Source organism: Lathyrus oleraceus, chromosome 3 (genome assembly GCF_024323335.1).
Source record: "Lathyrus oleraceus cultivar Zhongwan6 chromosome 3, CAAS_Psat_ZW6_1.0, whole genome shotgun sequence".
NCBI lineage: Eukaryota > Viridiplantae > Streptophyta > Magnoliopsida > Fabales > Fabaceae > Lathyrus > Lathyrus oleraceus.
Genome location: NC_066581.1, coordinates 138478222 through 138494786, shown reverse-complemented (window position 1 = coordinate 138494786; position 16565 = coordinate 138478222).

Sequence of the window (16565 nt, the reverse complement as noted above, 5' to 3'; positions counted from 1 at the left end):
GTAAATGACTTTAAAGTAAATCAATATTAATAAGAGTTAGTCAAATGTTAGTCAAAGGTTACCAAATGTTAGAGATGTATTTTAATTGATTAAGTCATTCTTTGGAGAATACTCAACCATCCATTCACAAGCATGGATCCTTGAACCAAAACATCTTCCATAGGAAGGAAAAAGGGTCAAGTTCCCACACAATACCATGAAGGATGGGAGACTTACAATCTCACTTACTATAATGTTATGCCTTTAGGGTCAAATTTAGCTATATGTTAAGCAATCGTAATTAGACTTATGTAGAAGTCACAACTATCTGAAGTCGGGCAATAAAAACTTAGGTGTTAATGCATGTTAGATATTTCGTATAATGAACCAAACTCCTAAAACATACCACACACTAAAATAAAAGATCAAGAGGGATATACCTATCTCAGTCATACTTGTATTGGTTCATCTTACACAAGATCATTGATGAACCAATTAGTCTTAAGACATTAGAGATTTCATTGGTCAAATGAGGGAATAGAAAAGAATAGGGATGAATATGAAGAGGGAAGGGAATGAGAGAAACACAAATTGGTCATGGGAGGAATTTTATCAAATTAAAATCATCCATTCATTTTGGGAGATGAAATGTACATTTCATCAATCCCCTAAATCCAATGGTTTTAATCCAACGAAAGTCAAATCAATCTTGACCAAAGCCCAAACAAATAGTCAAATATCACAAGACCATAAAAATGGCTCAACGTAATTTTTACACAATTAATCAATTAAAAATTAAAATTAAAATGCATTAAAATACAATTTAATTTGGTCAAAATCTAAAATCTATTCAAAACACCAAATAAATGGCCAAGAGATTTATCCTAGGTCAAACAAGGTCAAAGGACCTTAGACAAAAAATTTCATGATTTTTGAAAAGTCAAAAATATTTTTAAACAATTAAAAATATGCATAAAAACATTTAATTCATGAAAAATATCAAAATTAATTCAAAAAATAATTTTAATTCAGAATATGGAAGAGAAAAATATTTAAATATTTTTGGTTAAAGTCCCATATTTTTTGGATTAAAAATTAAATTTCTATGAATAAAATAAAATAAGTGGATTAAATGGAAATTCAGAAAATACAAAAAAACAAGGGTCATCAGATCTCCCTCATTAATTGAGGTGGCATATCTGATGGCCAAACACGCGCGTTCCACAAACACCTTAGACAACTACACCACACACTTGGTAATCAGTATGGAAGGCTAAGATTAAAACAAATCAAAGAGATCAGATGGCCAGGATGCACGCTAGCACATCACCGGAGCTAGGGCTCCGGTGACCTTTACCGGACTGGTCCAACTTCATTTCAATGGAAAATGACAAACAAGGATACTATTTCAAAGAGAAAATGCTTAGGATCACGAATCTAGCCTCAATTTTCTCTGATTCCAAGTATATAAAAAGATACAGGGATTTAAATTTTGAGGATCATGAACTGAGTTGCTTTGATTTAACCTCAAAGCAACTCAATCTTGTTGCCTACATTGGTAGGACTTCAGTCAACCAAAAATCACAAAGAATAGTGAAAAATTGAGAGAGAATCGAAGAGATGAAAATTCTGAGAAATCACCTTCGAATAAGCTTCAACCTTGCTTAATCTTGCTTCCAATTGTCCTTGGCTTGGCTTCAAAAGCTTGTAGGAGGTGAATTGGATCAAATAAAAGCATAGACTCTTGGAGTTTCAATCTTAAAATATAATGAGATTTGAAGCTCGATTTTCAAATGAAAACCTTCAAGATTATCCTTTAATGGTGAGGGTTTGGATTGCAGGTTCAAAGCTTGGGCATGAGGTCCTTAATTCTGATCCAAGAGGGTTGTATTTATAGACCTTGCATTTGATTTTTACACACTTCCAAAATTTGCCAAATTTAACAATTTCATTGCATGCTTGCATAGGCGTGTGATATGCCCATCAAATGATGCTATCAGGTCCAAAATTACCAATGTGCAATGCTGAAATCATGTCATGTACTCATGCAATGGAGATTGAAAAGTGAATGTGAAATCCATCCAAATGATCCTTTGAAAAGAACCCATATGCAAGTCCTTCATTTCTTGTCCAAATGAGATGATCTTGGACTTTTTGGAAAGGTGAGATCAAGGGTAACAACTTTAATGTTTAACACTATTCCATTTGAAGCTTGGATAATGATAAATTTTGAGGTGGAAGTTTGGAAAATCAAACATATTTGAAAATTTTCTAAGTACCAAGTCAAATGTTCACTTCTTCCATCTTGAATAACTTTTGATATGGGCTTAAAATGGAAAAAAATCCTTCATCAAAGTTGTATCTATTTCAAACATGTTCAATTTGGTCACAAATTTGACTTCATTTGGATTTGACATGAAGGCGTTATGCATTTTAGAAGTTGAGGAAAATCACTTGTTCAATGATAATGGCCCAAAATGACCTATAATGTTTCATCTTGGCACATGCATTTTCAAGTTGAATTTGAACTTCTTACAAGAATAAAAGTTGGATGGGACATCTTTAATTTGACCATGGAAGTTGAATGGCTTTCATATTATAAAAATTGAGCAAGTTATGGTCCTTGGAAGTTGATCTCCTAACTAGGGTTCAAACAAAATAACCTATAATCTTTCACCATAAAAAATGACTTTCCAAGCAAAACTAGCTCTTGACTTCAACATGAAAGTTATTTAGAATGTCACAAGGAGTAAATTTTCTATTGGAAGAATTTTAATATGACAAAAATTGTAGGAGATAGAGTCTAGGGAACCCCAGTTTTGACTAGTTGACTTTCTCTGGTCAACCACCATGAACCATCTTGCAAACTTGACATTCTCTTGATATTTGGGACTCATGGAGGATAATATATATATAAGATGATATAATATGAAGTCTAACTTGAAATATTTGATCAGATGATGAAGAAACTTGATGAGGAAGTCACACAAGATACCCAAATAAATTAGGGCTTCCAAGGCAAACAAGCTTCAAACTCTTGATGATTTCTTGATCAAAATGATATGTGAAGATCATGGGGACCCATATATGATGTCTATAACTAATGTGCACCCTCTCTTGATTAGTCTTCTTGCATTGAGAGTCTCAAACCCTAGATATGAGCTTGATGGAGCATAGGTGAACACACACACTACCTACAAAAGAAGTAAACTATACATTGACATATTTTTGGCATTTTGGTTAGTAAATAATGAAAAACAAAGTATGATACACTCAAATATGCTTGGTGATCTCTCCCAATGCAAACCCAATGATTGAGGGGTAAGGAGGATGCCAAGGTGTGATCTCAAAGCCAATGTATATTATGAGATGGCATGAGGGATCTTAGGGTCAAAATTGGGGTCTTACAGCTGCCCCTATTTAAGGACATTCTAACTGAGGATGTGAAGGTTAAAATCTTCATATCGACTCAATAGAATGGAGTTAAATAACAACATACATAAATAAATCTTGGTCCCTAAGAGACCTCATGATGCATATGATATGAATGTTACAAGTAGTCTTTGTGGGGAAAATATTGCCACAAAAGAAACGAATATGGAGAGACTGAAAGTCCAGAGGAGCATAATGCATTCCATAAGGAAAGCTCACTGGGGAGACAGAGACTATGGGGATAATAGGTTATGCATAGGCCTGACTATGTCTTAAAACTGTTGGAGACATGAGGGGGATTTCCATAAAAATAAATCAATAGAAAGACTCGGTATGGGGAATAAGGGAAAATCTGCAGGGGAAGCAGGTAAATCAGAACAAAACTGAAATACTCGAACCAAATAGGGGATTGGAGACTTCATTAGGGAAATACACGCTGAAACTCAACTGGGGAAGAATGAACTTCAACACAAGAGTACCAAAAGTATATTATCTATTATCGGTTACTGGGTAGGAAGATAATGTGCTCTGACAGAGGGACATCCGTTATCGATTAGGGTAAACATATCAAGGATGACTCGTTGAGGGAAAAAGAGGTGTATTCATTACCGGTTACTGGGTAAGAATATCCTGTTGGGGAATATATGAAATAGGATTTACAACTATCGTTTACTGGGCAGAAGACCGAAGAGAGAATACCCGTCACTAGTTAAAGTGAACATATCAAGGATAGACTCAAAGGAAGAATATCTGTCATCGGTTAGGATGAACATATCAAGGATAGACTACCAAGGAGAAAATAGGAATTATATCTATCAGTTACTGGATAGAATACCAAATAAAGAATATCTGTCACCGGTTAGGATGAACATATCAAGGATAGACTCAGCAAGGGAAAGCAGGATTTACAACTACCGGTTACTGGGCAGAATACCAAAGAGGAGAAAATTTGTCATCAGTTGAGATGAACATGTCAAGGATTAACTCTCTGGGGAATAAAATTAGGGATTACAAATACCTTTTTACTGGGTAGAAAACCACAAAGGAAGAATATTCGTCACCGGTTAGGATTAACATATCAAGGATAGACTACCTAGGGAAACGTGAAAACAAATCCGCTGGGGACAACAAAGGAAGTAAATTATTTTTACCGGGTATTGGGTAAAAGTAAAGTACTCAAAAATCGAGAAGAATATTACCAGTTAATGGGTAACATACTCTCAAAGGGACGAGAAATATATATCTAGGTAGTAACTAGAAAGAAACAGTCAAACAAAGACTCAACCCAATAAGGATATAACTCAATGGGAGTGACTCCATCCAGATAATTAACTAAGGAGGAAACTGAAATAATGATCATCCACGAGGAAACAACTCAGTGGGGAATGAGAAAGGTTAAATTCTTTCTACTTAAGAGGCTGACACTCTATAATTGTAAGAGGACAGACGCACCAAACCTATATGGGGAAATAATATCACCGTAGCAGGGGAACATAATAAAGGAATTTAATGCAATAAAATGCACAATGAAATATCTTATTTATGAATATGTATGTATATGATTGATGATTATGCTGACAAAATAACACAAAGGATACAAATATCACAGATCTGAATCATCGCTGCAACACTCGGCTAATCTTCTTTTTCGGCTTCACCATACAGTGATACCATACTGTAGGCCTTCACTTATGGCTTGTATGAATTCCAATACACCCTTACCTTTGGTTTCAAACTATACATTTTTAGTCGCTTGTTACCAAATATCCTATTCTTTGACTTTGGTCATTCACTCCATTCATCTCCATGGTGCACGCATATTCTACCTTCATTCACTTCATGTGATATATCATATTCTTTAAGCCAAATACACTATATCTTTGAGCTTCATATTGTACCTCTTTGTGAACCAAGAGTTGTTTGTGCTATGAAACCAAACACTTAATTCTTTTCTTTTTTGGTTGTTCAAATACAGTGATACCGTGTTGTGGGTCATCACTTGTTGGTTCATACCAGTTTACTCTTGGGTTCATATTTTGCCCCTTGTTGGAGTTCAAATCATACTTATTCTTTGGTTTAGACCATACTTTGATCACAACTTCTTTTCATCTCCCACCACTAGTTCTATGAACTACAGGGCTCTGAATTCCTCATTGCACTATGAGGATACATAGGCATGAGGGCCCAAATCCTCACCGAGCACTTTATTTATTTCTTTCCTTTCCCTCATTCTTTTGCGAGTAATCTTTAGATATCACGCATATTCGAGCGAGAATAATCAAAATGGTTCCTATGAAGTACCATAGATGTTAAGGGTGTTAATACCTTCCCCTTGCATAATCGACTTCCTTACCCAACATATCTCTTTCCCTCAGGTTTTATCGATGTTTTCCCTTTCCTTTGGAATAAATAAAGTTCGATGGCGACTCTGTTGTATGTTCGAGCATGTGATACGTTCGGGTATGTTTCCGCTAGCTTTAGTTGGCGCCTCTGCTGGGGAATTACTTCTTGGAGCATTCCATAGTTGCTAAAAGGAGTTGAGCCTAGTTTAGGTTGTTTTTCGCTTATTATGTGTGTTTACCTTCATGTTCTACTCGCTTTATTTACCGCATTCTTTATTGCTTTAAATACTGTTTATTATAGATATTATCGGTTATACTCTCTGTTGGGTTAGGGGTTATGCTACATGAGTGAAGCTCTATACCCGAGCTTAGTATACACACATGATATATTCATGGATAGTCGTGAACACCTGCGTTTCGTACATTGGGTTGTCACGAGAACCACACCCAAACTAGATTCACTTGGAAGTACTTTTGTCCTGTGAGCATTCACTATGGCAGGGTATTTTCATTTCAATTTGATGACTCTGGGAGACCTTATAGGGACTACCTTTTTGAAGACTATAACCTACCTGTGAGGGGGATCTAGGTTTTTTCTGCAGGAAACCATAACCTCTTCATACCTTATCCTCATGGACGTCGGACCTTTGATCCTGCATCGGGCAGTATGCGCTGATTATCCGGATTATTTTATTATACTATTAACATACTCTATTACATATCAGTATTGCATTGCTGTATATATGTTGGAGTTTTGACCCTTAATTATTATGCCATAAATGCTTTAAATCTATGGATGTTGCATAATTATTTTCATTTTATCCCTAACATGCACATTCATGCATTTGCATCTCATGACCATTAACTAGAAAAGGCTCACTTTGTCCTTTCTCCAGCCAGAAAGATGACGACTCTTCGACACTAGTACTTCACAAGAACTAACAAGTCAAGAATCATGGCAGATCTAGAACAAGAGAATGCTACCTATAGGGAAACCTTGGCTTAGTTCCAAGGAAAAATGGACACCTTCCAAGGTAACACGACCACCATAATGGAGTACCTTCAAGCTCAGAAGGCCACTAACTCTACCTCCGCTGTCAATCCTGCTATCGTTGTAGTTACCAATGCTATTGCTGTCACCATTTCTGTTGATGTTGTTGTGGACACTGTGATTCAACCTGTGGTGAGCCAATCAATCTGTCAGTCGGGTCCTAGTAGGCATGCTGCTGCCTATCCCTGGGGTTTGCCTCCAAACTTTACTCCCCAAGCTGCTAATGGGAATTCTTTTGTGTCATATCAACCGTTTGTTGTACATCATGCCAACGGGAACTTTGTTGCCCATCCTTGGGGCATGACCAATCACTCTCTTCAAATGGTTAATGTTGACAACCGCGAGATCAACCCAAAACAGACTCTTTAGACTTCTGCACTAATGATTGTTGAAACTTCTAATGATAACGAAGACGAGTACAGAGCTTCTACCCTCCACTTTCGTCTTCCTCCTCGAGTCACTCAACCTACTATTCAAAATTTGAATCAAGGTGTTCAGATACCTCATCCTTATCCTGGAACATCTTCTATCAAGTGCATGGACACACACACTCAACCGCACATGCATATGCACCTACATGCATTGGCATTGCAAGCATGCGCCAATTCCAATGGCGCCTTCTTTGAATGGTTATTGGATGCGCCAGTTCAACTGGCGCATCAGTAGGGAAAATGGTTATTTTGATAATTAATTTGAAAAATTGGTTATTTTGGTATTTAAATTGAAAAAAAGTAATTATTTTTTTTATAAAAAATCTACATTATGATTTGCATGCTTTAGTTTATCTTATGGGTATGATTACCATGCTAGAGTGGTCCCCTAGAGTTCAATATTTAAAAAATCTGATATTTGTGGGATTGATAAAACCTTTATATTACTTCATTGTTATTGAACGCTTGTGTCGTATCACTGAACACTGATCCTAATTACTCAAGCATCAGTTGTCGTTGGATCGTTGGATCTGATTAAACAATTCTCAGCATCAATCATTGTGTTAGACGGAAGCGATTTCAAAGTAGTATTTCATTTTTTATTTTCACTTTAAATTCACTCAAATTAATATTTCATATGATTTAATAAAGGGATTCAATAGAATAAATGTAGAACAAAATCATGTTAAAAATAAATATAATATTATTATAGTCTGAAAATAAAAATATAAAGATTGAATAACAATGAAAATATTAAAATAGTAACACTTAAAAAAAGAGAGATATTTTGAAATACCTCATATTTCACTTCATTTCCTCTTCATCGTCTCTCTCAATGCCAAGTCTCGAACCGTGTTTCACATGGATGTTGAGTTACCTTCAACCAAGTGACTTCACGGGAAACAGGCGGCATCGGGTGTCAGATCATTTACTTTAACTATTAAGCGCTGAGGTGGTGGTGTGATCTTCTACTTTGTATCGGATCATTTTGAGGATTTAAATGCTACCACCAGCTTATACCACCCTCACATATTTTGTTAATTTCAAAATTATTTTTAAATAAAATTGAATTAAAGTGTGTGAATTAAATTTTCGATAGTTGATTGAAAATTTCTGATAACATTTAAAATTTTCAGTAGTTTATTTTTAAAATCTCGTATGAATTGTGTATCCGTTTTTTGAAAAGTAAATTTAGCATATTGAATTTTTTTTATAAATCCAATACTTTTGATAATTTTTCAGATTTTTTAAAAAATCAATAGTTTATATTTAATAAAGAAATTTACACTACCGAAATTTTTAAATAATATTATAAATTATCTAATTTTTAAAAAAATGTGGTAGTTTATCAAATTATTCGAAAAATCTAATAATGTTACATTTTTTCTATTAAATATGAATTCTCGACAGTTTTCAAAAATCTGAAAATTACATCGGATATTTCTTCATATTTTTATTGGAAATCAACGATTTTTTATTGAAAATTTTGAAAAATTCCATTATTTTTTGAAAAATCTAATAAACACAATAAAAATATTCTAAAATATTTAGTAAAAATATAAAGATAATAACAACCCTGTGTTGGGTGCTGTATAATTTTAGAGATGACATATTAAATTTTCGATCATGTTATCACAAGTTATTATAAACTTTTTTTTTAGAAAAATATTGTAGCAATAAATTCAAATTAAGTATTGTAAAACAAGATTTTTTTTTCAAAATAACCATTATTTTTAATTTTTTTTCGAAAATAACCAATTATTCAAAAAAATTAGCAAAATAATCGTATTTTGAAGAGGATGTGCCAAATGAATTGGCGCATCCCCAATGCATGAAGAGGAGACGCCAATAGCATTCCCGCATGCATTGGGCTCCTCATGAGGAGACGTCAATGCTAGTGGCGCCTTCATTGGACCCTCATGAGGAGACGCCAATGTTAGTGGCACCTGAGTGTGTTTGGTTGGTGTATGCGCCAATTCATCTGTCGCATACACACTCTGCTATTTTTTTTAACATTTTTTAAATTTTTTAAATTTTTTAGTTTTTTAAATTTTTTTAATTATTAATTATTAATTATCATTATTTAATAAATAAGAAATAATAATGGAAACAAATAAATTCATTGATGATGTAATAATTGGTTACATTGGACTGACAATAAACTAATGACCGACTCGATTATAACGTCCCCATGTTCCACATCCAGGTGCATTAGTTTGTCTCCGAGGTCTCCCACGATTTTCTTAAGGTGTTTGGGGTCTTTGTGTGGTGACCTGATCGAGCGATGGCTGGTTGGAAGGTCCGGCGGAAGTTCCAGCGGTATTTGACAGATGTGTCATCATTTGCTCCCAATATCTGGAGGGGCTCTGGCCAACAATGCTTCCGTAATGGAGTTTAATGCCCATGTGTTGCACCTCAAAAAAAATGATAATGCGATCCCTCGCGATGGAACGCGGAAAAATGTTCGAACAGAGTTGCGACCAAACTTTATTTATCCCAATGAAGGAATAGGAAAATATCGAGAAAACCTTTAGGAAAATAGAATAATGGTCGTTGCAACCATATTCGGGTTCGGGAGTCGATTACGCAAGGGTAAGGTATTAGCACCCCTCACGTCCGTTGTACTCAACGGAAACCTTTTAGTCTGATTTGCTATTTGACTGTTAGTTGAATGTTATTCGCTTGCTTCGAGTAATTAGAATTGATGATAGATATGGATGAAGACCTCAGGAGGGGGGAAATGGGAGGTTTTTTATTAGTGTGCTCGCGAAGATACAACAATCTCCTGCCTACGTATCCTTATAGTGCAATAAGGAAATCAGAGCATTCGTAGTTCAGACTACTACGAATATTTGGTGTGTTATGTTTGATGAACGACTGTGTATGTCGGCGTTCTAACGGCTAAACGCTGGCTTGTCTACTCTCGGTGGAGGCTTTAGCACTAGTTTGTTGTGCGCATTAGAAAGGATTTACAATGTTCTTTTTGAAAAGGTTTTGGTCACGTGGGGGTGACAAGTTGAATTGATGTGTTTGATGTTTTGTTTGGTTTCGATTGCACGGGGGCGAGAAGTTAGGTTTAATGTGTTTGAGATGTTTTTGAAGAACGACGAAAGACTGAGCAATGTGGTGCACACCAATCGTTCAATTCTTTCGAGGAATAATAAGGCGACCTCCTTCTACTCCCTTTTTCGTTCGGATTATTTTGAAAGTTTGTTTGTGGATGTTGAATATGCACGGTAGTGAGGCGTACGCCTCCTACTTGCTTATTCAAAGAATAATGAGACGTGCGTCACTTATTCCTTTATCCAAGTTGATTTAAAGTATTTTAATCGGAAGTCGATGATTTGTGCAATATGGCGAGCGCAAATTATTCAAATAAATCGAGAGATGGCGAGGCGAACGCCTCCCATCTTTTATCATCCGAAGTTTAATTTATAAAAAGAAATGTTCTTTAAATGTTGTATTTGATTTGCAAAAATAGTTTGAATTTGAATTGGTAGGTCTTGAAAAGTCGATGATTCGAGCAATGTGGCGTACGCCAATTATTCAAATAATCAAGGAATGGTGAGGCGAACGCCTCCCATTCTCAATTGAAGTTTAAGTTAAAGTTTATTTTGTGAAATTGGATTTTAAATATAAGGTGACTTGAATTTACTTGGTTGCACTTTAATTTGACGACGAGAATTTGATTAATATGGCGTACGCTAATTATTCGAATAATCGAAAGATAATGAGGCGAACGCCTCCTATCCTTTTATTAACTAAAATTTGGAATTAAAAGGATTTAGAATTTATAGTTAATTTGAAAGAAATAATTTGATTATTGGTTGAAGTTTTAATTAGACGACGAGAATTCGATCAATATGGCGTACGCCAATTATTCGAATAATCGAAAGATAGTGAGGCGAGCGCCTCCTACCCTCTTTTCCATCTAAGATTTCATTAAAAAGAGATAGAGTCTTTTTTTAGAAATTATATTGAAGAGAAATGATTTGAATTTGCACGATTAAAGTTTTAATTTAGCCGACGAGAATTCGAGCAATACGGCGAATGCCGATTATTCAAATATTCGAGAGATAGTGAAGCGAACACTTACTATACTCCTTTTCATCCATTTTTTTTATAAAAAAATAATTATTTTATTTTATTATTGTAAAATATAATTATTTGTAATATATGAAACACTTATTTTATTAAAAAAAATCTTGATTTCATTTAATCATTATAAAAAATATATAGTTATTATATAATTATTTGTCACATATGAAATGTTTACTTTATACATATGTACTATTATAAAGTCATTAACAACATTGAATATGGAATGAAAAAAAATAAGCACGGAAGTAGATATTGGATTTCAACCATCGTACACAACCAATTTAGACAAATTCAAAAGGATAAATTTAATTGATTATAATAAAAACTAAAATAAATGAAATATTAATTATCATTATTATTATTATTATTATAATGGTTATGATTAAATGGTAAAGCATATGTTACTTAGGCATTTCAATTTTTATTATCTACCAAAGTTAGATCTACAAAACACCTGTAAAGTGAAAACTGCAATTTACTGAATTATTCCCAAATCAAATATCATAAACTCATTTACAGCAACAACCATTAGAACCAAAGGCCATGTATGTGAACAAAGAAAAAACAAACTACTAAACATAACCATGAACTCCGAACAGAAATTAATTTTCCTTTCCATCACCACCAAGTCACTCTTCAGAGTTATAGTAAGGACATAAAAACAAGGAAATAATTGGACAAACAAAGTAACAAGCATGGAAATAGAGTCATGAATTTCATAAATTTCTAATGCTATCACACGTTCAAATTTAACATATCCATTTCCTCTTTTTAGCTTGATAACAATAATCCAAAGGATCAAAATAAAATGGTTCCGAATGATTTATGATGTTCCTAGAAATTTTCTGCGTTCAACTTTGAAAATACACACAATATTAATACACAGAGCTCAGCAAGAAATCAAATTATGTCGTTACCACAATGCTGAATTAAATCCCAGGTATTGCTTTAATCGCTTCAACACATCCGCAACACTACAACCTCACACGCTAGATTGAAGACGAGCATGGTTACGCCGCTTGCCGAAACATTATGCGGAACTGAATCCGACATAGTATCACATTTGTGAAGAACCTGTTAAAACAAACCAACAGACAAACCCAGAAATACTAGAAAAACTGTTGTCGATGGAGGCGGTAAATGAAGATGTTAACGCGGCTTCATGGTTTGGGTGTAGATCGGCGGAGATCCACAGTGAATGGTCGGTGTACGGAAACGGATGTGAGGTCGAAGGAGAAGAAGAGGTGTGCGTTTGGAGGTTTGGTGGTGGTACCGGCGGCGGAGGAGAGCGGTAGAGGACGGAAGAGAGAACGAAAGCGTGGTGATGTCGTGATTTGGGAGGAAGGAGGGTAGCGGTGAGCTCGTCGATGAGAGCGGCGGAGAGGGTTTAAAGGTTTTCTGTTTGTAGGGTTAAGCGTTGTGGATGGTGATGGCAAAGGTTATGGTTACCGTGGTGAGCGCGGCGGAAGGGAAAAGAGATTTTGTGAGTGAGGTTTTTGAGTGGATTTTTGAGCGTTTGAGGAAGAAGAAAACCTTCTTTTCCTTTTCTTTGTTTTCTCTTTTGTGAGTGAAAGAGTGAGGAAGTAGAGAAAACATGTGAGCAGGAGAGGGCCAGAGTGAGGGGTAGTTTTTAACGAAAGGGAGGTAGCGTGTGGTAGGTGAGGTGGAGTGTACTGAGTGAGAAAAGTGTGTGAGAGGACGTTTGGGAAGCGTGAGAGAGTGATGCAAACCGAATTTTCAGTACTGTTGGAAGTGTACCAGCAGTAAAAAAAAAAGGAATCCAATGTTAATTTCATTTTATTATTTTTTGAAAATAATTACTATTATTTAAAATTTTCTATTAAAGATTTCTAATAAATATTTGATTTAAATAAATTCTAATTATTTTAGTTGAATAATTAACCTAACAAAAATAGTGATCGATTATAAATATAAATTGGATATAAATTTGCTCGGAAAATTAAATCGGACACACCAAAATGATCAGCACAAAATATACTTATTGAAAAAATACAACGTTTCTTTAAATTTTGAAATAAAATTGCACCGGTTAAAAGGCTCAGGTGGGTCAAAACGCAACTGAAACAGCTGCTGAAAAATACAACGAACACACCAGGTTAAACTACATGAACTGTAGATTAATAATACTGGTGTCTATAATTTTAATTCTGAAACTTTTTACCCGCTGATTTTGCATGTTCTTAAGAAATGATTCAACCGATTTGTGTATTTTCAATAAATTTATCCTGACTGATATTTTAGGTATTATTTATGATGAAATGCATGTCATGTTATGCATATGATGCAAATTAAAAATGAAATCAATTTTACAAAATTTAAATATGCCCGGACAAAATTGGGGTATGACAGCTGCCCCTATTTAATTAACTTGAACTAGAAGGTAAGAATGACAACGGTCTTCATACATTCGTGGTGGAAGGTAATTAAATACGAAAAGATCCAAATTTTGTCCTTCGAAATGCAATGGAGGAATGTGGAAAGAAAATGCAATGAGTTCTAATAGCACCAAGGTGTTGGGTTTAGAACGTCAGATCAATGCCAACCCTCGAGTCGACATTCAAGTCTTGCAAAGGTCGTGTAAGACCCCAATTTTGTCCCCAAGATCCCTCATGGCATCATATCATATCATTCATTGCCTCGAGGATCATTGTGCACCTTGCCTGCTTCCCTGTGGGTGGGTCATCTTTTGAGAGTGGTTTCTTGATCACCAAGCATGTTTTGCATTTGTATATCATTGCTTTTCATTTGTTTACTAACCAAAAGTACAAAAATATGTCATCTAACCTTTGCCTTGCAGATGAAGCAATCTTAGGTCAAAGCAGTCAAAAGCAGTCAATACATTCATTTGAGCAATAGATGGTGGCCATTCTTGAGAATTTGGGCACCATAATCATTCATAAGAGTTCATATGAGCTATGATGTTATTTTGAATCAAAATCCCAAGTGGTAGAGGTTTGAATCTCATCAAGGCATTCTTTAGTCAACTGAAACCCTAGCCAGTCAACTGCCCAGTCAACTATTGGATTTGGAGGTGGGAAGTGATGGGAAATACTTCATTCATGTTCAAACAAGTCTCATTTGACATTTCAAACATCAACATTGAAGAAAATAAAGTCAGATGAAAACTTTCCAAAAATAGAAAGTGACCTTTAATTTGGATTTGCCAAAAATGGAAAGGTTTTCTCCTCAAGATTACATCATCAAGAAAGCTTCAAATGAAATTTTGTTGAACATGAAAGTTGTAGATCTTTCTCTCCCATTTCCAAAATGTCCAAGAACATCAATTTCTCATTTGTGGTTGAAGAGATATGATCAAAACATGGCCAAGTGTGGATTGAACTTCAAAAGTGCATAACTTTCAAACCATTGCTCCAAATCATGTGGCTCTTTTTGCTAAATTCTTGTCATGACCTATAATTTCATAATCTTGCATTGCATTGCATCATTTCTCATTTCATGATCATTTGCAAAAATCTTGAATTTTGGAGGGAAATTTCACAATTTAAATTTGGTAAATCATTTGAATATTTTACCATTTCAATTGATTTTAAAAATTCATTTTGAGTGAAATTGGCATAAATTCGTGCACTGTTCATGCACCATGCTCATGCATAAGGGTGAAATGCAATTTTGGCCAAAACACCTCATTTTGCTAATTCACTTAACCAATTAATTAAGCATGTTTAGAGGGTGATTAGTAGAGAGTATTTAAACCAAAACCTAACAGAATTTTGTAACCACAATTCACAAAACTCAGATCTAGAATTTTTCTCTCAAATTTTCTCTCAAATTTTTCTCACAATTCTTCAAAGCAATTCACAAATTCTTGCTTCATTCATCATCTAACATCATCACTGATCATTATTCAAGCCAAGAACCACTTGAATTCGTGCAAATTTGGAGCTGCTCAAAGTAAGAACAACAATGGTGAAGTCTTGAATCTGTGGAATCGTGCATAGCTGAGCTTCGATCTTCCTTCTAATCATCTTCATAAGCATTGTAGAAGAGTTTTCAAGCATCACCAGGCCTCGAATCCAACTGAATCAAATTCTGTTTCTACAAGAGGTCACAAATTCACTCTCATAATTTTGTTTTTAATTGACATAATGTGATAGATCTTTGATTGCTGATTAGTTTAGGCTTTGAATCGTGTGAATCCGTGCCAAATTGAGTGAGAAAGGTTGATTTGAAGTTTGGTTGATGATTATTATTTCATTCGATTCTTGCATGTTATGATGATTTTGGATGAAATGTGTGTTGATTCTTGGTGTATGATGTTAGATCTTTGTAATGTCATGCTTAATTCGTGTTTCTGGAACATTTGAAATTTTATGGAAAATTGTTGATGAAGATCATGAAGATCTTCATCGTGTTCTTGAGTTGCTGCATATTTCCTACGGATTCTCATACGGCCTTCATAGCATTACCTGCGATTTTTCCCGCGTGTTCATCCGCGTTACCTGCGGATTCTGGCTCTGCATGCATGCACGTTGCGCTTAGGGTTTAGGTGAAACGACCGTGTTTGGTCTTGGCGCGCTTGGATTTTGAATAGTGACTCCCTTCGATTCCAGCATACAACATTTCCAATATTGCCATTTGCATTTTAGTTCATTTTACTCATCCATGTTCATGTATGCTATTTCATGATTTTTAATTTTTCATTCACTTTGAAAATTCATAACTCCATAAATAATGATCCAAATGACCTGGGAATTTTTGAATTGTTCTCCTCATCATGTCTAGTATTTTTTGGCTATTTTTCCAGAAATTGTGCACGGTTGAAAAATATTTTGGCTTAGGGTTTGTGTATGCATATCCAATTTGTACCTTGCTTGCCATATGTTTTGTGAAATGATGAATTTTAATCCAATGCTTTTGAAATTTGGTATGCTTAAACTAGACATCTTTCTGGACATTTTGGTGTTGAGTTTGCATTTTTAGCATTTATGGTTGTTGAGATATGATCTGGTTAATGTAGGTGTGACAATGTGTGTCACACCTTTGCTTGCTTAACTTGTGAATTTTCTTTGCCATGCCAAATAAATGCCAAATGCCCTGATTTTTTGTATGATACTTGCTATGAATGTTGTGATTGATCATGAATGTTTTTGGAATTTTAGGATCCATTTCTGATTTGTTTGGGATTTTTCTTTCTGGATTGTCATGTTTGAACTATTGAATAGTCATGAACTTCAATGATTTGTGAAA